Source organism: Coenobita brevimanus, chromosome 30 (genome assembly GCF_032717465.1).
Source record: "Coenobita brevimanus isolate Jiangsu-jjx chromosome 30, ASM3271746v2, whole genome shotgun sequence".
Lineage (NCBI taxonomy): Eukaryota > Metazoa > Arthropoda > Malacostraca > Decapoda > Coenobitidae > Coenobita > Coenobita brevimanus.
In genome coordinates, this window is record NC_136983.1 from 31,079,270 (window position 1) to 31,104,820 (window position 25,551).

Here is a 25,551-nt window from a genome sequence, read left to right on the forward strand (position 1 = left end):
TTTGTATTTTAGTTTGTATTATTTTTTTTAATTTTTTATATTTTTAACCTTATATTACTTATAAACTAAAATCCCTAATCTAAAGACCCTAAAACTAATCACCTAACAGACAAATCGCTAACCTATACTAAATCCTAAGAGACAAATAAAAAGCCTCGACCAAGAGAACACCATCGACTGCAGATATGAAATGCCTTTCTACATTACATACTTGCTCTCATCACCTTGTGACTGTCAGTCGAGGCACAACCTAATATCAGGGACATCAGCATATGAAAGGGAATCAGACAAGACAGGAACATTTCCATATACGTCAGCTGTCGGCCCTTATTAGAATAACTTAAGCAAGAGAGTATAATGTATTTACAAGATTTGTACAAAAAGTGAAAAACCTCGCCCAGCAGACTGCAGTTGTCTTTTTTTTTTTTTTTTCCCCTTGGCCTATCAACCACTGGGGTCGAAGCCCCTGATTATTAAGGCCGGGTATATATATATATATATATATATATATATACACACACACACTTCCATGCATACATACAGACACACTTTCATGCAAACGTACATATATATATATATATATATATATATATATAATAATAATAATTTTATTTTTATTTTTTTGTATTTTTATTTTTTTTATTTTTTTCTTGGTTTTATATTTTTCATACCTTATATTATAAAGACAAACTAATCTAAAGACCCTAAAACTAATCACCTAACAGACAAATCGTTAACCTATACTAAATCCTACAGAGACAAATAGCTAGGCTTAAACTAATGGTAAAAATACCTCGACTAACAGAACACCATCGACTGCAGATATGTAATGCCTTTCTACATTACATCATCACCTGGTGACTGTCAGTCGAGGCACAACCTAATATAGGGGACATCAATATATGAAAGGGAACCAGACGAGTCAGGAACATTTCCATATGCGTCAGCTGTCGGCCCTAATTAGAATAACTTAAGCAAGATAATATAATGTATTTACATAATTTGTACAAAAAGTGAAGAACCTCGGCCAACAGACCACCATCGACCGCAAGTGCCCAATACCTTTCTATATTGCACACTTGCACTCATCAGCTGGTGTCTGTTAGTCGAGGAATGGGGTTTAATGTAGGGGACATCAATATTAGAAATAGATCAGTGGGTGGAGGAACTATTTCAAATACGTCAACTGTCAACCCTAATTAACAGTACTATATATACATATTTACAGGTGATAAAAACTATAACCATACAGTAAAAAAGTCACACTCTGATCAGTCTGGTCTCTCTCAGGAAAGCCATCAATTTATCAGTCATAACAATGTCCCCATCACCCAGGATGGTGGAAAGGGTGAAGGGGACGTCTGCTGCACCGGAGTAATTTATAAGTGAAGCACGTTCACGAATTAATCGCCGACAGTGCAGGATGATATGACTGATAGATAACACCCCATTACAGATGTCACAGTGCGGTGGGAAGCGTCTTTCCATATATTGTTTCATGTGAGTTAAAATGGTGGCATTAAGCCGTACCCGTGCTAATACTTTTTCCTCAAGGCGACTAGGGCGGTTGGCGGTGTCCCAGTCGTCTAGGTGTGGCTTACAGGATGGAATATTTAGTCTGGTCCACTGACCTTGCCACAGAAGATTTATTGATTTCTTTCCGAGAGATAGACTCGACTGTAGATCACGAGGAACATCCCAAGTCTCCTCGAGCTCTACAGCCGACTTTGCAAGTAAGTCAGCCTGCTCATTGCCGTAGATACAACAATGACCAGGCACCCAGATCAGCGTGAATGACTTGTTGCATGAATGCAACTTATTAACGATGCGGCCCTAGATCTCGTGAGAGTCCGTAGTACAAGATGCAATTGCTTGAAGGGTTGATTTTGAATCTGAAAATATGACAAATGAGTCATGCCTAGAATTAAGCGCATAGTCTATGCCTTTGTCAATAGCAAAAAGTTCAGAGGTAAACACAGATGTATGAGTCGGCAACCGATACCTAAGTGCACATTCAGTCGACCACACACTTGCACTCACACATTCACTCGACTTGGAGCCGTTGGTGTACAATTGATGGGACCCCAATTGACGAACAATGATGTTACGAAACAAGTGGTGGACCTCCGCCTCCGGCGCCTTGGCCTTTGGTGCTGGGAGCCATGAGACATCCACTGTAAAGCTGGGTGGCTCCCAAGGCGCTATATTTTTATAAACCAACTTGTCACAGTCACTGGGGTCCACACCAAGCTCCTGAGTCAGTAATTGGAGGTGAACGGCAAGTGGCCGACGCACCCCCCTCAGAAGGTGGTGGTATTGACGCAGGGGGGTACAGGCCACATTGCCGATATTTCTTTTCCTAAATGTCCTTACGTCATAGGACAAGGCCAGGTGGTCATGGCGAATACGGAGGGGAGACACATTCGCCTCCAGTTCCATACGAGCCACACGGGTACACCGTACAGCTCCAAGACACATTCACAAACATTTATTCTGTAGCACATCCAATCTTTTCAGCGTGGCATCGGATGCCAAGCCATACACCTGTGCGCCATAGTCTAGCTTCGATCGAATAAGGGACTTATACACCTTTAATAAAGATTTTCTGTCGGCACCCCAGGTAGTACCTGCTAGGTACTTGAGGACATTTAATGGTTTATCACAACAAGCAAGCAAAGTATTAACGTGAAGTTTAAAATTCATTCTACGATCAAAATGTATTCCTAAAAATTTTACAGAATTCTGAAAAGGTACCGCCTGATTATCCAAAGTTAAGCACAAATTAGGTACGTTACGAATAGTGAAGACTGTAGCGGCACACTTACAGATGGAAAACTTAAATCCCCACTACAAGGCCCATTGGTGGACGGAGTCAAGGGCTGCTTGAATCCGCCCAGCCGAACATTGTGCATTACGGGAAGAGTGCCATATTGCACAATCATCAGCGTAGAGCGAGTATTTAAGATTCCTCAGGATGGGAGGTGATGACAGAATATCATTGATCATAATACTAAATAAAGTAGGACTAAGCACACTTCCCTGTGGCACCCCGTTTTCCTGGATAAATATATCCGATGTTACGTTACGGGGCAATTTGGCAGAGAAAGTTCTGTCCCTTAAGAAATTTGAAATAAAAATAGGCAAATTTCCTCTTAAACTATAAGCATAGAGCTTCATTAGTATACCGTGTCGCCATGTCATGTCATAGGATTTATGGATGTCCAAGAACACCCTTATCATGAATTCATTATTGGTAAATGCCTCTGCAATACAATGCTCCAAATTCATTAAATGATCTAGTGAACTTCTGTATTTACAGAAGCCACATTGTTGATCATTTAACAAATTCTTCAACTCTAAAACAAAATGAAGCCTATTGTTTACCATACGTTCCATGACCTTACATAGACAAGAAGTCAACACAATAGGATGAAATGAAGTGGGATTCATAAGACGACCAGCCTCTATGGGTATTGGTATGACGTGCCCAAAGTGCCATGAGTTTGGGAACGTTCGAGACGCCCAAATCTCATTGTACAATGCTAACATCTTAATCAGGTTGTCCTGATTAAGATGCTGGATCATACCGTACGTGATGATGTCTGGTCCCGGGCTGGTGTCTTTACAGGATTTAAGGGCAAGGAGCAGTTCATCTAGCATAAACTCTTGGTTGTACGGGGAGTCTATGTCTTCTGTGGCAAAGTCTAATATCTGTAGCTCAACCGTGCGTTTATGGTGTTGAAAACGCGGGTCATAATTGGCTGAGCTACTTACATGAGAAAAACTCCTGGCGAGGATGTTAGCAACGTCCACGGGCTCATCATAGGTGGTGTTATTCACTTGCAGGGTGGTCACAGGGAAGTATGGGCGTTTATTATTTAATATTCTTATAGTGGGCCAGTCTTTATGTAATGGTGTTGTACGACTCACTGTGGACACAAAGGACCGCCAGGAGTTACGTTTAGCCCTTCTTATTACTCTCCTTGCCTCAGCCCGTGCCTGTTTGTATGCAATAAAATTTTCCTCAGTGGGCTGACTATAAAAAATCCTGTATCTCGTATTGCGTTTTCTTAATGCTTGTCGGCAATCCGGCGTCCACCAATGTGCTCTATGCTTCGCATGAACTGTAGAAGTCTTGGGAATAGCAGCCTCAGCTGCGTGTAATATGGAAGTAGTTACATTTTCGACCTTAACATCTATGGTCTCCCCAGATATATCTAAATTGGCGATCCTTGAGAAGGATCCCCAATCTGCTTTCTTATAGTTAAATTTTGGAGGTGGAGAGTCCAAAATGATGTCGTGTGTATAAGAAAGACAGATGGGTAAATGATCGCTTCCCAAGGAGTCGTCGTAAGGGTCCCATGAGAAATCTTGATGTATACCAGGGGAGGCCAAAGATAAGTCAATGGCCGAAAAGTTACCAGTTCGATCATCTACACGAGTTGCTCTACCATCGTTCAGAAGACAGAGGTTGGACTGTAGTATTAGGTCGGCTACTTGCTCCCCACGACCGTCAATCCTCAAGCTACCCATTGATAGTGATGGGTGTTAAAATCGCCCAACACTAACATATTCCCTGGCAGATGTTCAAATAGTGAATATAAAGCATCACTATCAATGAGGCCATGTGGAGGACAGTACAGAGAGCAAATAGACAGATACGTTTTATTAAATTTTACTCTTCAAGCGACCGCTTCCAGAGTAGAATTTAGAATCACTTCCGTTTGTGGATGTGATTTGTGTGTGTATATGGCTACTCCGTGACCTTCATATCTTCTATACAGATGGTAGTGTTTGAACTGTGGAGGATCAGGCTGATCCTCCAGGCGCGTCTCCTGTAAACAAAAAATGTCTGGCCTGTGCATAGAAAGCAAGATTGCTATATCTTGTATTGTGTTCCCAATGCCTCTACAATTCCACTGTAATATAGTGTATGCGGCGGTTTAAGATTTCCGTTGGGGGCCAGTGTGCTTAGTCTTTTTTTGTCGCCTGCCAGCAGGCGAGCGACTACCGGGGTACCTATCCCGGTGCTTGTTCATGGAAACCTTCATATTGTCGTCATTTACTAGGTTCCCTGACTCCCCCGAGGAAGAGCTAACCTTCCTCTCCCTTGCTGGAGTGGGAACTGGAAGAACATGAGGACGAGACTGTTTTGTGAGGGTGGTCATATTACTTTTACTAGACTTGTCGGGCTTCGCTTTAGGCCATACTGATGGAGAGGCAGCAGCAGCCTGAGATTAGGTTGAAACCTTAGCGATGTCAGTGAGAGAGTTGGAGCGGATGGAAGGCTGAGATGGAGAGGTGCTGTGAGTGGCAGGACGGAGAAGGACAAGATCAGTCTGCGTCTCTAAAGAGCACATCACAGGACGGGACATTACCGCCGAAACATAGGACCTAATCGGCGTGGGAGTTGTATACAACTCCTTGACCTCAGTTGCCTTCACCGCGCAGACCTCCTTCTCCTCCTTCCACTTGGGACAGTCCCTAGAAGAAGTGGAGTGAATGCCCTTGCAGTGAAAGCAACATTCTGTCTCAGATGTACAATGGTCCGCATCATGACCCTGGGTTCCACACTTGCCGCACACTGGCTGGGAAGCCCGACAAGTCTTTGCACCATGCCCATACAGCTGGCATTTCAGGCAACGCAAAGGGTTAGGGATGTAAGGCCGAACATTAACAATTTCGTATCTAACTTTGACAGAACTTGGAAGAGACACTTTGGCAAACGTCAAGACAATGGTTGCCATCTTCGTCCTTATGCCTTCTGAGTAACGAGTAATAAATCTAGCCTCAATTACGTCTTGGTGCGCCAATTCATTTACGATTTCGTCCTCACTCATCACCATGAGATCCCTGCAAGTGACAACACCCTTGCAAGAATTCATGGAGACTGGGATTTTGCCTTCGACATCGTAACATTGGAATTTACGCAGTTTCAGCATATCTTTCACTTGTGATGAATTAAAAGTTTTAATCAGGAGATCTCCGTTCACAAGTTTATATACCTGTTCGACCTCTCCTGCACAGTGGTCAATCACCTTCTTGATAAGGAAGGGATTGAGACTGGACAGGGGAGTAGAACCTAGCGCATGGAGAGTGACAAAGGTGGCGCTGTCTACTGGGACGTCAAGCGAGGCATGAGTCTGGCGTTCAGTCGTCTGGGGGTGGTCAGTCTGGTCATGCCTATTGTCGTCAGGACTATCTCCCCCCCTGAAGGGGGGGAGGCAGCAGGGGCGTCCTCCATAGTAACCACCCCCCCTAACGGGGGAAGTGGGAAGAAGGAGAAAAGACAATCAAGGGACAAACAACAAGGGGCAAAACACCTATATCTAAGGTTGCCCTCTCAAACCACTCCAGGGAGGCCCGACCGTGTCCGTTCACGCCCCAGAGCGATCAGTGGGGGGGACCCTCCGTGGGCGATAAGCAAAGGAAAACTCAGGAAAAGATACAAACTCCTATTATATCTCTAACAGGGAGGGGAGGAAAATGAATACTAGCTAGCCTAACTGAAAGTACGCCCTAGTGGCGAAAACAAAGGAAAACTAATGCCGGTGAGGCAGCCCTATAGCTAGAGGAGAGCTCAGAAAACACGTCTTTACTCTCCACGACCATGCATTAAAGTCCGCAGTTTTTTTTTTTTTTTTTTTCTGGCCTATCAACCATTGGGGCCGAAGACCCTAGTTATTAAGGCCGAATATATATATGTATATACATTTAAACATATACAGTATACATATACATACAAACATATAAATATATATATATATATATATATATATATATATATATATATATATATATATATACTACCATGCATACATACAGACACACTTTCATGCAAACGTGTATATATATATATATACATATATATATATATATAAATATATATATATATATAAAATAATTTTAATTTTATTTATTGTTTTGTATTTTTATTTCTTTTAAATTTTTTCTTGGTTTTATATATTTTTTAACTTATAAAGAAAAACTAATCTAAAGACCCTAAAACTAATCACCTAACAGACAATTCGCTAACCTATACTAAATCCTACAGAGCCAATAGCTAGGCTTAAACTAATGATAAAAATACCTCGACTAACAGAGCACCATCGATCGTAGATATGCTATGCCTTTCTACATGACATATCTGCACTCATCACCTGGTGACTGTCAGTCGAGGCACAGCCTAATATAGGGGACATCAATATATGAAAGGGAACCAGACGAGTCAGGAACATTTCCATATACATCAGCTGTCGGCCCTAATTAGAATAACTTAAGCAGGATAGTATAATGTATTTACATAATTTATACAATAAGTGAAGAACCTCTCCCAGCAGACCACCATCGACTGCAAGTGCCCAATACCTTCCTATATTGCACACTTGCACTCATCAGCTGGTGACTGACAGGCGAGGAACTTGGCTTAATGTAGGAGACATCTATATTAGAAATAGATCAGTGGGAGGAGGAACTATTTAAAATATGTCAACTGTCAACCCTAATTAATATTACAATATATACATATTTACCGTTGATAAAAACTATAATCACAGAGTAAAAAAGTTACATCACTCTGATCAGTCCAGTCTCTCTCAAGAAAGACATCAATTTATCAGTCATAACAATGTCCCCATCACCCAGGATGGTGAACAGGGTGAAGGGGACGTCTGCTGCGCCGCAGTAATTTATAAGTGAAGCACGTTCACGAATAAATCGCCGACAGTGCAGGATGATATGACTGATAGATAACACCGCATCACAGATGTCACAGTGCAGTGGGAAGCGTCTTTCCATATAAGGTTTCATATGTGTGAAAATGGTGGCATTGAGCCGTAACCGTGCCAACACTTTTTCTTCCAGGCGACTGGGGCGGTTGGCGGTGTCCCAGTAGCCCAGGTATGGCTTACAGGTCGGAATATTTAGTCTGGTCCACTGACCTTGCCACAGAAGATTTATTGATTTCTTTCCGAGGGAGAGACTCGACCGTAGATCACGAGGAACGTCCCAAGTCTCCTCGAGCTCTACAGCCGACTTTGCAAGTAAGTCAGCCTGCTCATTGCCGTAGATACGACAATGACCGGGCACCCAGATCAGCGTGAATGACTTGTTGCATGAATGCAACTTATTAACGATGCGGCCCTAGATCTCGTGAGAGTCCGTAGTACAAGATGCAATTGCCTGAAGGGCTGATTTTGAATCTGAAAATATGACAAATGAGTCATGCCTAGAATTGAGAGCATAGTCTATGGCTTTGTCAATAGCAAAAAGTTCGAAGGTAAACACAGATGTATGAGTCGGCAACCGATACCTAAGTGCACATTCAGTCGACCACACACTTGCACCCACACATTCACTCGACTTGGAGCCGTCGGTGTACAATTGATGGGACCCCAAGTGACGAACAATGATGTTACGAAACAAGTGGTGGACCTCCACCTCCGGCGCCTTGGCCTTTGGTGCTGGGAGCCATGAGACATCCACTGTGAAGCCAGGTGGCTCCCAAGGCACTATCTTTTTAAACACCAACTTGTCACAGTCACTGGGGTCCACACCAAGCTCCTGAGTCAGTAAGTGGAGGCGAACAGCAAGTGGTAGACGCTCCCCCCTCAGAAAGTGGTGGTATTGACGCAGGGGTGTACAGGACACATTGCCGATATTACTTTTCCTAAAGGTCCTTACGCCATAGGACAAGGCCAGGTGGTCATGGCGAATATGGAGGGGAGGCACATTCGCCTCCACTTCCATACGAGCCACATGGGTACACCGGACGGCTCCAAGACACATTCGCAAACATTTATTCTGTAATACATCCAATCCTTTTAGTGTGGCATCGGATGCTGAGCCATACACCTGTGCGCCATAGTCTAGCTTCGATCGAATAAGGGACTTATACACCATTAATAAAGATTTTCTGTCGGCACCCCACGTAGTACCCGTTAGGTACTTGAGGACATTTAACGGTTTATCACAACGAGCAAGCAAAGTATTAACGTGAAGTTTAAAATTCATTCTTCGATCAAAATGTATTCCTAAAAATTTTACAAAATTTTGAAAAGGTACCACCTGATTATCCAAAGTTAAGCACAAATTAGGTACGTTATGAGTAGTGAAGATTATAGCGGCACACTTACGTACGGAAAACTTAAATTCCCACTGCAAGGCCCATTGGTGGACGGAGTCAAGGGCAGTTTGAATCCGCCCAGCCGAAAATTGTGCATTACGGGAAGAGTGCCATATTGCGCAATCGTCAGCGTAGAGCAAGTATTTAAGATTCCTCGGGATGGGAGCTGACGACAGAATATCATTGATCATAATTAAAGTAGCACTAAGCACACTTCCCTGCAGCACCCCATTTTCCTGGATAAATATATCCGATGTTATGTTACAGGGCAATTTGACAGAAAAAGTTATGTCCCTTAAGAAATTTGAAATAAAAATAGGCAAATTTCCTCTTAAACCAAAAGCATAGAGCTTCATTAGTATACCGTGTTGCCATGTCATGTCATAGGCTTTATGGATGTCCAAGAACACCCCTATCATGAATTCTTTATTGGCAAATGCCTCTGCAATACCATGCTCCAAATTCATTAAATGATCTAGTAAACATCTGTATTTACAGAATCCACATTGTTGATCATTCAACAAATTCTTCGACTCTAAAACAAAAAGAAGCCTATTGTTAACCATACGTTCCATGACCTTACATAGACAAGAAGTCAACACAATGGGACGAAATGAAGTGGGATTCATAAGACGACCAGCCTCTTTGGGTATCGGTATGACGTGCGCAAAGTGCCATGAGTTTGGGAACGTTCGAGACGCCCAAATCTCATTGTACAGTGCTAAAATCTTAATCAGGTTGTCCTGATTAAGATGCTGGATCGTACCGTACGTGATCATGTCTGGTCCAGGGCTGGTGTCTTTACAGGATTAAAGGGCAAGGAGCAGTTCATCTAGTGTAAACTCTTGGTTGCACGGGGAGTCTACGTCTTCTGTGACAAAGTCTAATATCTGTAGCTCAGCCATGCATTTATGATGTTGAAAACGCAGGTCATAATTGGCTGAGCTACTTACATGAGAAAAACTCCTGGCGAGGATGTTAGCAACATCCACGGGCTCGTCATAGGTGTTATTCACCTGCAAGGTGGTCACAGGGAAGTATGGGCATTTATTATTTAATAATCTTATAGTGGACCAGACTTTATGTAATGATGTTGTACGAGTCACTGTGGACACAAAGGACCGCCAGGAGTCACGTTTAGCCCTTCTTATTATTCTCCTTGCCTCAGCCCGTGCCTGTTTGTATGCAATAAAATTTTCCTCAGTGGGCTGACTATCAAAAATCCTGTATCTCCTATTGCGTTTTCTTAATGCTTGTCGGCAATCCGGCGTCCACCAATGTGGTCTATGCTTTGCATGAACTGTAGAAGTCTTGGGAATACCAGCCTCAGCTGCGTGTAATAAAGAAGTAGTTATATTTTCGACCTTAACGTCTATGGTCTCCCCAGATATATCTAAATTGGCGATCCTTGAGAAGGATCCCCAATCTGCTTTCTTATAGTTTAATTTTGGAGGTGGAGGGTCCGAAATGATGTCACGTGTATAAGAAAGAGAGATGGGTAAATGATCACTTCCCAAGGAGTCGTCGTAAGGGTCCCATGAGAGATCTTCATGTATACCAAGGAGGCCAAAGATAAGTCAATGGCCGAAAAGTTACCGGTACGATCATCTACACGAGTCGCTCTACCATAGTTCAGAAGACAGAGGTTGGACTGTAGTATTAGGTCGGCTACTTGCTCCCCACGACCATCAGTCCTCAAGCTACCCCATTTATTTTTTTTTTATGCGAGGAAGAAGGAACCAAAGGCCATGAACCCGCATGAACAGTTCCCTCCAAGAGAAAAACAAAATACAATAGAGAGCCAAATTCAAGATCTGATAATTTTGAGATGCCTGGACACACTGCATTTGAAAGACTGGAGATCATAGCAGCAGGAAATACAGACAGAGGGAGACAGTTCCAGAGCTGACCTGTTGCATAAATGAAAGACTGGGAGTAACGGTTAACTCTTGCATTAGAGAGTTGGACAGAAAAGGGATGAGAGTTTGCTGCCAGACGGGTGCTACGCGCCCGTCATAGAGGTGGAGGAATGCAAGCAGACAGTTCAGAGGAGCAGTGACCATTAAAGTAGCGATAGAAAAGAGACAAAGGTGCAACAGTGCGGCGAAAAGACAGATTTTGAAGGGAGTCAGTAAGAGGAGGAGAGTTAATGAGACGAAAAGCCTTTGACTCCACCCTATTGAGAAGAGCTGTATGTGGGGAGCCTCCCCACACATGAGAGTTGTACTCCACACAGGGGCGGATAAAACCCCTGTATACAGTCAACAATTGTGCAGGGGTAAAGAAAGAGTGGAGTCAGCTTAGCACACCCAATCTCTTGGAAGCAGATTTTACAAAGGATGTAATATATCTTTCCAAGATAAGTCCCGAGTAAATGAAACCCCAAGCATGTTCAAGGATGATGCAGGATTAAGCTGAATATTATTAAACATTAATGGGTATACCTGTGGAAGATTTTGTCGGGTTGATAGGTGTAAGAACTGAGTCTTAGATGCATTAAAAACAACCATATTATTTTTACCCCAGTCAGAGTTACGAGCCAAATCAGACATTAGGTGTGCCATAGCATCATCTCTTGCCTGTTGAAGTAACTGTTGAGATGGGCGTTGCGGGAACCGAATGGAAAGGTGAAGGGTGGAGTCATCAGCGTATGAGTGGATAGGGTTAGATGTACAGCTTAGAAGATCATTGATGAATAAAAGGAAGAGAGTTGGTGATAGAACAGAGCCCTGAGGAACACCACTGTTGATAGATCTAGGAGAAGAACGATGGCCGTCTACAACACCGGCTATAGAACGACCAGAAAGGAAACTAGTGATGAAGGCAAAGATAGAAGGATGGAAACCATAGGAGGGCAGTTTGGAAATTAAAGATTAATGCCAGACTCGATCGAAAGCCTTTGAGATGTCAAGTGCAATGGCAAAGCTTTCGCCAAAGTCCCGAAAGGAGGATGACCAGGAGTCTGATAGGTAGGTGAGAAGATCGCCAGTGGAGCGTCCCTGACGGAACCCATACTGACGATCGGAAAGAAGGTTGTGATAGGAAAGCTGCCTTAAAATTTTTTTATTGAGAATTGACTCGAAAACTTTTGAAATACAGGACGTTAAAACAATTGGACGATAGTTGGAGGGTTGGGAGTGGTCACCCTTCTTTGGGACTGGCTGAATGAAAGCAAACTTCCAGCAAGAAGGAAAGTACAAGTTGACAGACAAAGGCGAAAGAGTTTGCCTAGGCAGGGTGTAAGCACAGAAGCACAGTTCTTGAGAACAACAGGAGGGACCCCATCAGGCCCATATGCCTTGTTAGTACTGAGGCCAGTGATGGCAGAAAATACATCAACTGAAGAAATTTTAATGTCAGCCATGAGGAAGTCAGAGGGGGGAAGTGATGGAGGAACAGCAATGGAATCGTCTAAGGTAGAATTGGAGGAGAAAGTCTGTGCGAAGAGATCTGGTTTATCAGTAGAAGAAATAGCTACAGAACCATCAGAGTAGAAAAGAGGAGGGAAGGATGATGAGGTAAAGTTGTTAGAAAGATTTTTGGCAAGGTGCCAGAAGGAGCGAGAAGAATTCGAGTTGGAGAGTTGAGAGCATTTAGTATGGATGAAATAATTTTTAGTAGGGCGAAGAACAGACTTAGCACAATTCCGGGCAGAAACGTAAAGATGATGTGATTCAGGGGTGGGTTGGATCCGGTACCTTTTGAAGGCCCTCTCCTTGTTGCGGACAGCATTAGAACAAGCGTGATTAAACCAAGGCTTTCTTGCGTTAGTCAAAGGATATGAGAAAGGAATGTATACTTCCATGCCCGAGAGAATAACCTCCATAATGCGCAAGGCACACTCAGATGGCTCACGGCCATGGAAGCATTAATCATTCCAGGGAAAATCATTGATAGTGATGGGCGTTAAAATCGCCCAACACTAACTTATTTCCAGGCAGATGTTGAAATAGTAAATGTAAAGCATCACTATCAATGGGGCCATGTGGAGGACACTACAGAGAGCAAATAGACAGATACGTGTTATTAAATTTTACTCTGCACGCGACAGCTTCCAGAGTATAATTTAGAATCACTTCCGTTTGTGGGTGTGATTTGTGTGTGTATATGGCTACTCCGTGACCTTCATATCTTCTATACGAGTGGTAGTGTTCGAACAGTGGAGGATCAGGCTGATCCTCCAGGCGCGTCTCCTGTAAACAAACAACGTCTGGCCTGTGTATTGACAGCAAGATTGCTATATTGTGTAACTTATTCCCGACACCTCTACAATTTCAGTGTAATAGAGTGAATGCGGCAGTTTAAGATTTTCGAGGGTGGCCAGTGTGCTTAGTTTTTTTATGCCTCCCTCGACCTGGCGAGTGGCTACAGGGGGACCTTTCCCGGTTCTTACTCATGGAAACCTCCATATTTTCATCAATTACAAGGCTCCCAGACTCCACCAAGAAAGAGCTATTCTTTCTTTCCCTCGCTGGACCAGGAGCGGGAAGGACATGAGGACGTGACTGTTTAGTGAGGGTGGTCAAATTAATCTTGTCAGATTTGTCTGGCTTCGATTTTGGCCGCACTGACTATGAAGGAGCAGCGGCAGCCTGGGAGTAGGAAGTAACAACAGTGATGTCCGTCAGAGAGTTGGAGCGTACAAGAGGCTTAAACTGAGAGGTAGGGCGTGGGGCATGAGGAGCGAATGTAAGGTCAGTCTGTGTCTCAACGGTGCACATCACGGGATGAGACAGAACCGCCGATGCATAAGAGATATTAGGCTTGGGAATTGCATGCAACTCCTTCACCTTCCTCCTTGCATCGTAAAAGGAAATGCCCTGTGTTGCCTTCACTGTGCAGACCTCTTTCTCCTCCTTCCACTTGGGACAAACCCTCGAGGAAGTGGAGTGAGCATCCTTGCAGTGAAAGCAGCATTCAGTCTCGGATATACAGGTGTCATCAGAGTGACCTACAGCCGCGCACTTGCCACACACAATGTTGGAAGCCTGACAAGCCTTTTCGTGGTGTCCACCGAGTTGACACTTTGCACAACGAAGGGGGTTCAGGATGTATGGTCTGACATTTACTATTTCATATCCAACTTTCACATTGGTTGGGAGAGATATCTTTCCAAAAGTCAAAACAACAGATGCGGTCTTCGTCCTTATGCCTTCCGAAAATCTTGTGATGAATCTGGCCTCTATTACATCTTGTTTAGAAAGTTCCTGTACGATTTCTTCCTCCTCCATAAACACAAGATCCCTGCAGGTGATAACACCCTTGCAGGAATTCATGGCGTGCGGGATCGTTGTTTGGACATCGTGACAGTGGAACTTCCTCAGTTTCAGCAAATCCTTGACCTGGGCAGAATTCATGGTTTTAACGAGAAGGTCTCCACTTGCAAGTTTTTTTCACTTGTTTCACCTCACCTGCACACCCATCAATCACCTTCTTGATGATGAAGGGATTGAGGCTGGACAGGGGAGTGGAACCAACCTCATGAATCTGTACAAATTCGGCGTTTTTTACGTTGATGTCAAGGCGGGTACGTGTCTGGGGCCGTTCAGTCTGGGGGCAGTCCGTCCGTGCACCAGTCGGGGGTCAGTCAGGACTACCTCCCCCCCTGAAGGGGGGGGAGGCAGTTGTGGCGTCCGCCATATCACGGGGGAAGTGGGAAGAAAGAGAAAAACAACCAAGGGAGAAATTGCCCGGGGAAAACACACCTAGTCTGAGATTACCCTCTCAAACCACTCTCGGGAGGACGCCCTGTGTGTGACACACACCCCAGAGCGATCAGTGGGGGGTACACTCCAGAGGTGAGTAAGCAAAGGCAATCTCAGTAATTAGATATAGACACCTACTATATCTACTAAGGCCAGGGAAGAAAATGAGGTCTAGCTAACCTAGCTTTATTGAAAAACGCCCTAGTGGCGAGCAAACAAACAATGTCTGGCCTGTGTATAGAAAGCAAGATTGCTATATCTTGTATTGTATTCCCAATACCTCTACAATTCCACTGTAATATAGTGAATGCGGCGGTTTAAGATTTATGTTGGGGGCCAGTGTGCTTAGTCTTTTTTTGTCACCCGCCAGTAGGCGAGCGACTACCTTGGGACCTATCCCAGTGCTTGTTCGTGGAAACCTCCATGTTGTCATCAATTACTAGGTTCCCTGACTCCCCCGAGGAAGAGCTAACCTTCCTCTCCCTCGCTGGAGTGGGAACTGGAAGAACATGAGGACGAGACTGTTTTGTGAGGGTGGTCATATTACTTTTACTAGACTTGTCGGGCTTCGCTTTAGGCCGTACTGATGGAGAGGCAGCAGCAGCCTGAGAATAGGTTGAAACCTTAGGGATGTCAGTGAGAGAGTTGGAGCGGACGGAAGGCTGAGATGGAGAGGTGCTGTGAGTGGCAGGACGGAGAAGGACAAGATCAGTCTGCGTCTCTACAGAGCACATCACAGGACGGGACATTACCGCCGAAGCATAGGACCTATTTGGCGTGGGAGTTGCATGCAACTCCTTCACCTTTTTCCTAGCTTCGTAATAAGAAATACCCTCAGTTGCCTTCACCGCGCAGACCTCCTTCTCCTCCTTCCACTTGGGACAGTCCCTAGAGGAAGTGGAGTGAGTGCCCTTGCAGTGAAAGCAACATACTGTCTCAGATGCACAATGGTCCGCATCATGACCCTGGCTTCCACACTTGCCGCACACTGGCTGGGAAGCCCGACAAGTCTTTGCACCATGCCCATACAGCTGGCATTTCAGGCAACGCAAAGGGTTAGGGATGTAAGGCCAAACATGAACAATTTCGTATCCAACTTTGACAGAACTTGAAAGAAACACTTTGGCAAACGTCAAGACAATGGTTGCCATCTTTGTCCTTATGCCTTCTGAGCAGCAAGTAATAAATCTAGCATCAATTACGTCTTGGTGCACCAATTCACTTACGATTTCGTCCTCACTCATCACCATGAGATCCCTGCAAGTGACAACACCCTTGCAAGAATTCATGGAGACTGGGATTTTGGCTTCGACATCGTAACAGTGGAATTTACGCAGTTTTAGCAAATCTTTCACTTGTGATGAATTAAAAGTTTTAATCAGGAGATCTCCATTCACAAGTTTTTTTGCCTGTTCAACCTCTCCCGCACAGTGGTCAATCATCTTCTTGAAAAGGAAGGGATTGAGACTGAACAGGGGAGTAGAACCTAGCGCATGGAGAGTGACAAAGGTGGCGTTGTCTACTGGGACGTCAAGCGGGGGACGAGTCTGGCGTTCGTCCGTCTGGGGGTGGTCAGTCTGGTCATGCCTATTGTCGTCAGGACTATCTCCCCCCCTGAAGGGAGGGGAGGCAGCAGGGGTGTCCTCCATAGTAACCACCCCCCCTAACGGGGGAAGTGGGGAGAAGGAGAAAAGTCAATCAAGGGACAAACAACCAGGGGCAAAACACCTATATCTAAGGTTGCCCTCTCAAACCACTCCAGGGAGGCCCGACCGTGTCCGTTCACGCCCCAGAGCGATCAGTGGGGGGGACCCTCTGTGGGCGATAAGCAAAGGTAAACTCAGGAAAAGATACAAACTCCTATTGTATCTCTAACAGGGAGGGGAGGAAAATGAATACTAGCTAGCCTAACTCAAAGTACGCCCTAGTGGCGATAACAAAGGAAAACTAATCCCGGTGAGGCAGCCCTATAGCTAGAGGAGAGCACAGAAAACACGTCTTTACTCTCCACGACCATGCATAAAAGTCCGCAGTGTCGCCGCCTCGTGCCTTTTTATACTAAACCATGACAGTGTCCTGGAATTGGCAAAACCTTTAACTAAGTACTTTGAAATATTTTCGACTCTCTGAGATCTTTAAAGAATGCGAGAGATTCGTTTGCACCTTTCATACATAGCAAAATGACTTACAATGTTTAAAATTTTTGTACTAAGCATAAAGGAACTTTAACCATAATGAAACCAAATCAATTAGGAATCAGATCAATTTAATTACCTGCGTCGGTTTATGGCCTACGTGACTGATGACACAACTTCGATAACATGAATTTCGTGCTTCACTAATGATTACCTTCAACAGTCTTACTTCAGACATTTTCAATTCACCACTGCATAGTACAAAAAGGGAACTCTATTAACTTCAGCAGGTAAATCTCTACATTAGAATACGAAGGAAGACATTCACGATTGTTAATTTCTACGAAACTTCCGCGGTTATACTTCTTTGTTGGCAAGCGCTGGTCCATTATGTATAAACATTCACATCAACACTTGACTTAATACTATCAGTGACAGAATCATGCTCACGTTATGAATATCAAGTATAACTTGACTTAAATATAAGATTTAACGGTTAAATCATGCACTGTAAAGACTATATTTACAATATTACCTAAGACTACACTTACAATACTAGCTTATTCTAACTTACACTAATACCTAAAATTATGGCACTACATTAGTAAGTGCAGAGTTAAATGGTACCGTAGAAAATAATGACCTTGAACAATACGAAGATGAAACAATGCTATCCGAACGATTGTTTGGGAGTTATAGTGGGATGGGAAGGTGTTGGAGGGAGAGCGGTGAATCAGAAGGTTTGATTTAACCGAGCTGATGTCGTTCCTTCTCGTGGGAAAAAGAATAGAGGATTTGATAATATGTTACAAACTGCAGCATATGCATACGAAATTCACAGCATACAAGAAGGTGCTGAGAAATTTAATCAGCCAATTGGTATAGGACTATACTGATGCAAAATGTATATAATAATATTGGGGAACAAAATAACTTGCCAGAAATATATGCCAACGTTTATTCATACGGTGGTGTCTATAGCGCCCTTAGTTTAAGGACGTGTTACAAGGTAAACCAAAAATATCCTCTCACTGTCGCACAAGGCCGTAAATCAAACTTGCATCCTTTCAGCTGCGTGTTTAGCTCTTAATAGCTCTACCATGCCAGTGTCCAAAAAAGTAAATACAATCTCTTTGGAGGACTGCTTTGTTCTTAAAATAAATACTAGTAAGTTTTTGTCTTATGGACTGTTTGGGTCGAGGGTATTATAGTTAATATACCCATACAATAATGCGATATTAAAGTTCTGAATTATAAGGGACAACATTAATATTGCCCGTATTTGGTGATTCCTATTATAATAAATATTTACAAGGTTCCTTAGCCGTTACATCAATATTTTACTTAATGTTCCATAAAGATGTTGGTTTCTTGAATAGTCTCATTGGTTTGTGTTTAGTTTAATGGTGTCGGAACGAATCTGCTCATCGAATAATACGCTGCAATTATGGGTTTGCAAAAAATAATCCCCGTTCATGGACTAGCTGAGGATCGACTCCGGGCCTCTCCTCTGCGATTCAGAAATTCTCCTGCTCAGCAACGATAACCCCTTCCTGGATAGTTTACTCTGTAACCTTTTCTATTGAGAGAGAGAGAGAGAGAGAGAGAGAGAGAGAGAGAGAGAGAGAGAGAGAGAGAGAGAGAGACAGAGAGTTGGGGGACCGGGGTCACTCCATTAACAAGGGGCGGGGTTTCTAGTGGCGAGGGAGGAGTGCAGGAGGGGGAGGGAAGGGAGAGATGGAGGGAATCATAATGTTACCAACAAAGACCTAACTCTTGTTTACCACACTTGTGTTAGGACTTACGTCCACGACAGTACATAATACATAGCTAGAGATAATAAACTCATTGCCTTACACACTGATAAACAAGATAATTTCCTCTGAAACATAGAATTTACTTGGACGTATGAGTGGACTCATCTGTGTGGTGATCTTCAGCTCTTATAATCATGTATGTTATAATCCTGACCTGTGTTATACTCCTCACCTGTGTTGTAGGCTACACTTCACCTGTATTATAATCCTCAGCAAAGTTATAATCATCAGCTGTGTTTTATTCCTCACCCATTATAATTCACACGTGGTATAATCCCCGCCTATGTTATATTTTTGCTAGTGTTGTAATCCTCACGTGTTGTAATCTTCACATGTTGTAATCCTCACCTGTGTTATAATCTCTGTTGTTATGTGGGTGTATATTACGGTGCACTCTTAGCCCTTAATCAGACAATAAAAAGGATAAGGTATAGCTCACAAGAAAACTTACTTTACTGTACAGTACAACATACACACACCAAAGAAGAAACAAGGATTCGGTTTATAAAAGGGGAATTCATGCAGGCCTCAGAATACAAATATAAAACTAGTTATTTCTTACCTAACCAGAATACACTCAGTGGAAGCTAAGTACTCACAAAGCTCGAGGAAACTTGGAGAATTCCTTGGTGATATAATCCAGATATAAATCACACACTAGTGTAAAGGGAGGAGTGAACCAAAAATGGGAAATAGTGCACAAACAGTGTTTTGTAATCAAATTCAAGTATTGAGTAATGTGAGAAAATATGTGACAAAAGTGTAACGTGACAGTAAATGTGAAAATGTGACAAAAATGTATCAAAATGTGTGAACAAATGAACAAATGTGTACCGATGTGTACAAAATGTAACAAAATGTGTCTCTCTCACATTGTCCTCGACCTTATAAAGCAGACTTACTCCGCCTCTCTCGGCTAACTAACCACTAGGCTATCTTAAAAATAATCTCTGTCCACCTACAAACAATAGAGGCACCTACTACCAATGGAAGCCTTACACATATTACACAAAACCAATGGCATGCCGTCAAGAAAGCAGAAAAAGCGTTATTTAGACTTCTATTGGCAAATTTTTTTTTTTTTTTTTTTGGTTATGTGTCCGACTCTGGGCATAGGCTTCACAGCCTGCTATCAAGGCCCAGCAGTCCTCCTACATACCATGCACCACTACATGTCACTACTTCGGCGCTAACACCCACTGTCCATATTGAATACATGCTAGGGCTGTCTCATACAGGACTGGTGTATTGGTATTAGCGGGGGTATTTTTACGACATGTCGGCGGGGCTTGTGGTAGATCAGTAAAGCCTGATTTAATGTAATTCAAATCCTTAAACTGTTCCCTGCCCCAGCGGGGATTTGAACCTGGGTCCCTTGGGACTGTAGCCCACCTCTCTACTGATTGAGCCACCGCCTCCCCCAAATACCGTCACTTTGCTCCTCCCACACTATAAGTTACACCCACTAGTTCAAGGACAAAAGGATTTTTCTGCACAATTTATGGGAAAAACAACTAGTGTGTTATCAGTCCACAAGGCAGTGTTGACCGCTGAGTAAACACAGTTGAGGTCCAGGGTTACCCTTACAGCCAACAGAACTGATATGAAAAATTATTTATCGATCTTAACAGCTCGCCTGTTTCCTTTCATTATCACATTATCTTCTATTTCACCATTCCCTGTTGGGGTAACTACACCAGTGACATTCTATACCTTGGCTGCTTCACCCAAGGAAAGGGAGGTAGCCGAGACAGGACGGCACACTCCCAATATACTCATCCCCTCAAACCCGTTCATTTGCATCTTAGCCCTAAAGCGGAGAAGGGACAGATCCTCACCGCATAACACTGCACGAGGGTCAACTGTACATCAGTGACATCCACACCAGGACCTGACACCAGAGCTGGTTTACCCCTGCCACATCATAATGGACCCTTCCCCTTACCTGCATCTGACCTGATCAACTGATTGGACAAAATGCAGGAGAATATCCCCACAGGGCTGCATCATCATTTATTCATTCACAGTTTCTCTCCATTCATTTCTATAATGCACAGCCACTCTTCCTTGCTCAACAGACATCCCTCTTCCATCCGATGCTGACTTCACACTGTCCATCCATCCTATTCGTGGTCTTCCTCTCAGCCTTACACCTCTCACATCAGATCTAGTTATCATTTTCATTAATTGCTCATTATCCATTCTCCCCATATGCCCTGACACAAATTCACGTGAGTGTAATTATACAAATTCGTGACATTGTACTTTGGTGAGAAAACCACGAACTCCAGTGGAATTCCCACTGTGTATCACTCAGTTTAACCGTCCTTGAATGCACTTCAATCGGGATGGTTTTTCAGGACATTCGTCACTGTTTCCCCCCACATGGGCAGCCACCTTGTCGTGGTGGTGGGGCTTGCGTGCCCCTGTGATCCCACAAGTCTGCCCGAGGATGTAGCAACATCTGGCAGGGTCTCCCATGCGAGTGGAGTTGTGGGTGAGGGGTCTGACCAAGTGCTGCCCGAAACGTAGGTTACCCGTATTGGTCATCGGTGCCGCCCTCCAGAGGGATTGCTTTGGTGCTGTCCTGAGTTGGTTGGTTGGGTGTCTGGGCTGGGAGGTGTTGGGGAAGGGGGTCTTTGCACTGGTGGGAGCAAACTGTCGAAGCACGGGGTGTCCTTTTTGGGACATCCTCTGGAGACGAGGTACCCCACTCCCATCAGACCGCGCTTGGTCCCCTCACTCCCTGGTAGGCAGTTTCCCTTGGCTCCTGGTGCCAATCCATATTCACCAACATATATATGGATATATTAAACAATTCTTTAACCACTCGTGTGGTCGGTGACCAGCTACACGAGTCGGCATCAACTGGTCACTCTCTGGCCGACGACCCTGTGCCCTCCGGGTCATCTGCCATAACTGCGAATCAAGATGCCCTTTCTTTTGAGCTGTTACCTGGTGTTTTTGTGAGACACACTTATACAATATATATAGTTCTCACAATGGATAATGGTACTTCCTTCCGGAACCTGCACTGTTTTCAGATTCACAGTGCTTTAGTTACAGCATGTGGAATTACCCCCAAGGTCTCTTTGCAGAGTGATGGTTCTCTATTGTTAGAAGCCAGGAATGAAGAGGAGAGTTCACGCATCCAGTCTCTAACTCTAGTCACCGGTTATCCTGTATCTGCCTCTCGTCACTTGGTCCTAAATCAGTCCCGAGGGGTTGTGTATTCTCATGACTTGATCTCCTATTCTGATTCTTCCCTCTTAGAGGGACTGGCTCCTCAGGGTGTTGTAGCAGTACAGAGAATTATGAAGAAAGTTGATGGGGTTTTAACCCCCACGCCCAGTCTTATCATGACATTTAATCATCTTACCTTGCCGGAGGTTATCACTGCTGCGTGGTGGAAGCTAAAGGTTAAACCTTATGTTCCCCGACCTAGAAGATGCTATTATTGTCAAAGATTTGGTCATGTCCACCGTTCTTGCAGTCAGGAAGCGTCTGGCCTTCCTGAGGTCTGTGGAAAATGTGGTGGAATTTCTCATGGTATGGATGATTGTTCTCAACCCCCTAAATGTTTGAACTGTGGAGGAGCACATGCAGCCTCCTCAAGGGATTGCGAAATAGACAAGTATGAATATGAGATTATTTCCGTCCGAACGAAGGAGAAAATTTCCTTTTCCGAGGCAAAGGCCAGGGTTAGGGAGCGGTTCATTCGCCCTGGAGTTATCTATGCTGCTGCGTTGTCTCGCCGTAAGGCTACTCGGCAGGTGCCCCTGCCATCACACAATGTCCCATCAAATTCTCAGGTTTCTACTTCCTGGCCTTCTCGGCCAGGGGGTTCCATCGAGGGAGTGCAGCCTGGAAGTAGCTGTGCTTCTTCCGGGGAGGTGCCCTCTGTCTCTGGGGGTGTCCCCTCTATGGTGGTGCTTCCGGCATCTGGGAGTGCCTCCCCCATCCCAGTTCCTCCAGTTCCGCCTGTGACAAACACCCGTGTCGATGCTACACCTTGCTTTGACACATCCAAAACTCCCGATGTCCTTTCTGTGCAAGGTAAGCATCGCCGTGGTTCCTTGGAGTGCTCAGAGAGTGAGGCACTGCTACCAAAGATCTCTGCAATGGAGCCCACTACTCCTCCTCAGGATGCTCAGAGGTCAGGGCAAGTGCCAAATAGTAGTGGTCCTCAGGTAGTTGATGCACCTGCTCAGCTGCATGAGGCCTTGCCCTCTCAGGATTCCAGTACTGTGGGATGCGCTACTGATTGAGCTCCTTCTCATAGTGAAACTGCCTGCTCTATTCCTGCTAGGGCAGTTTGCGGTCCACCTGCCAAACCATCTCTTGCACCGCCAAGGAAGAAAACCATCGTCTGGCCCTCTTCTTCGTCCTCCAGGTTATCTTCAGCTGGGTGGCACACTGTACACCATAACAGTGCCAGGCAGTCCCTTTCTAAGGGCAGTTCTAAGCAGCAATCTAAATCTGGTTGCTTGCGGGGGCAAGGTTGTCTCGCCCCTCAACCTAATTCTTCCTTCGCTGTGGGTACTATGGCTTTCTCAGCCAGTATATTACAATGGAATTGTCGAGGGCTGCATAGTAATTGGGAGGAGGTGCGGACCCTCCTGGCTTATTCCCCTTTGTGCGTGTGTCTCCAGGAAACTCTTGTAGGGCTTGCCACTCCTCATGCACCACCTGGGTATGATGCTTTTTACTCAGCTCCAACCCAGGATCCTGTTGGAGGTGGTGCTGTTTTGGTGAGGGCTAATGTCCCTCATCAACAGGTTCACCTCCAGTCTGATCTCCAGTGTGTTGCTGTGCGGTTGTATGCCCTCTGCTGGTATACTGTCTGTTGCATTAATTTACCACCCAGCGCAGCAGTTAGTAAAGCAGACCTTGAAGACCTCTTCAGACAATTACCTAAGCCCTTTCTCCTCCTGGGGGACTTTAACGGTCGCCACCCTTTGTGGGGTGACTGCCTAATTAATCAACGTGGGCATTTATTGGCATCCTTATTGGAGGACGAGGATCTCTTCCTGCTGAATACTGCCGAGTTTATGCATTTTCATCCTCAGACGAATACATTTACCGCAGTTGACCTCTCTGTCTGTTCTTCTGACTGCCTCCTGGATTTCACCTGGGAGGTTCTGAGGGATCTGCATGGGAATGATCACTTTCCTATCCTCCTTACTGTGCAATATCTAGTCCTTGTTCCCGTCTCCCGAGGTGGAGGTTAGATAAGGCAGATTGGTCCCTTTTTTCTTCCTTGACTTCTATTGGTATTTCCATAGAAGACTTTCCACATATAGATGAAGCTGTTCCGTTCTTTATGTATATTATCTATTCTGCTGCCCTCCACGCTGTTCCAAGAACCTCTGGCACATATAACTATCGCCCTGTCCCATGGTGGAATGAGGATTGTAGTATTGCTGTAAGTGCCAAAAAGACAGCATTTTTACAATATCTTCGATACAAAACAGAGTATTATCTTGTTGAATTCAGGCGGGCACGTGCTAGGGCACGCCGGGTCCTCAAAAAAGCCCGACGAGACTCTTGGATGGCTTATATGTCTTCCATAAACTCTAAGACACCAGTGTCTCAGGTGTGGAAGAGGGTACAAAAGATTTCAGGAAAATTCCCGCAAGGCAGGTCCCCTGTGCTGCTGTCAAATGGTGAGCCTGTTGGTGACCCTGCAGCTGTGGCCGATATTTTTGCTTCTGCCTTTGCAGCCGTCAGCTGTAGAGATGCTAGCACTCCAGTTTTTGCCAGACACAGGGATGTAGAAGAGGTTAGGGTATTGAACTTCCATTCTGGGAGGGGGGAGTTTTACAACCTCCCTTTCTCTTCCCATGAACTCCAATCTGCTCTTTCCCTTTGTCATGACACCTCACCAGGGTCAGATGATGTTCCCTATGCAATGCTTCGGCACCTGGGTGATGATGCATTGTCTTTTCTCCTCAAGCTTTTTAATAGAATCTGGAGAGACTCTTCTCTTCCTACCTCTTGGCGCGAAGCTGTTGTCCTGCCATTCCAGAAGCCAGGGAAGACAGAATCCAGTCCTCGAGAATATCGACCAATTGCCCTTACATCATGCTTGTGTAAACTGTTTGAAAGGATGGTCAATTCACGCTTAATGTATTTCCTCAAAAGGAATCGATGTCAGTCTGGTTTTCACAAATATCGTTCGACGACTGATGCACTTGTCCGCCTAGAAGCTGCAGCATGTGATGCTTTTGCCAGGAAGCAGCACCTGGTGTGCGTCTTTTTTTTACTTAAAAAAGGCATATGATACTACATGGCGGTTTGGTATCATCAAGCAGCTTCACTCTTTAGGTTTACGTGGTAGGCTGCCCCTATTTATATTAGACTTTCTGCATGAATTGGTGACACTCTGTCTCCTTCGTACCCTCAGGAAGAAGGCATGCCTCCAGGAAGTGTCCTTAGCAAGACCCTTTTTTGCTATAGCATTATATGGTATTCTGTCCTCTATTCCAGAGGGGATGTCTGCCTCACTGTGTGTCGATGATTTAGCTATATGGTATGCTGCCTCCTGAATGCCCGTGGCTGAACATTGCATGCAGCTTACCTTAGACCACGTATCTCATTGGGCCACAATGCATGATTTCCGTTTCTCCCCAACAAAAACAGTGGCCTTACATTTCTCCCACTTGAGAGGTGTCCACCCCGACCCCGATCTCAAGTTACGTGGCCACAGGGTCCGATATGTGGATGAAGCAAGGTTTCTCGGTCTTGTTTTCGACAGACGACTGACGTGG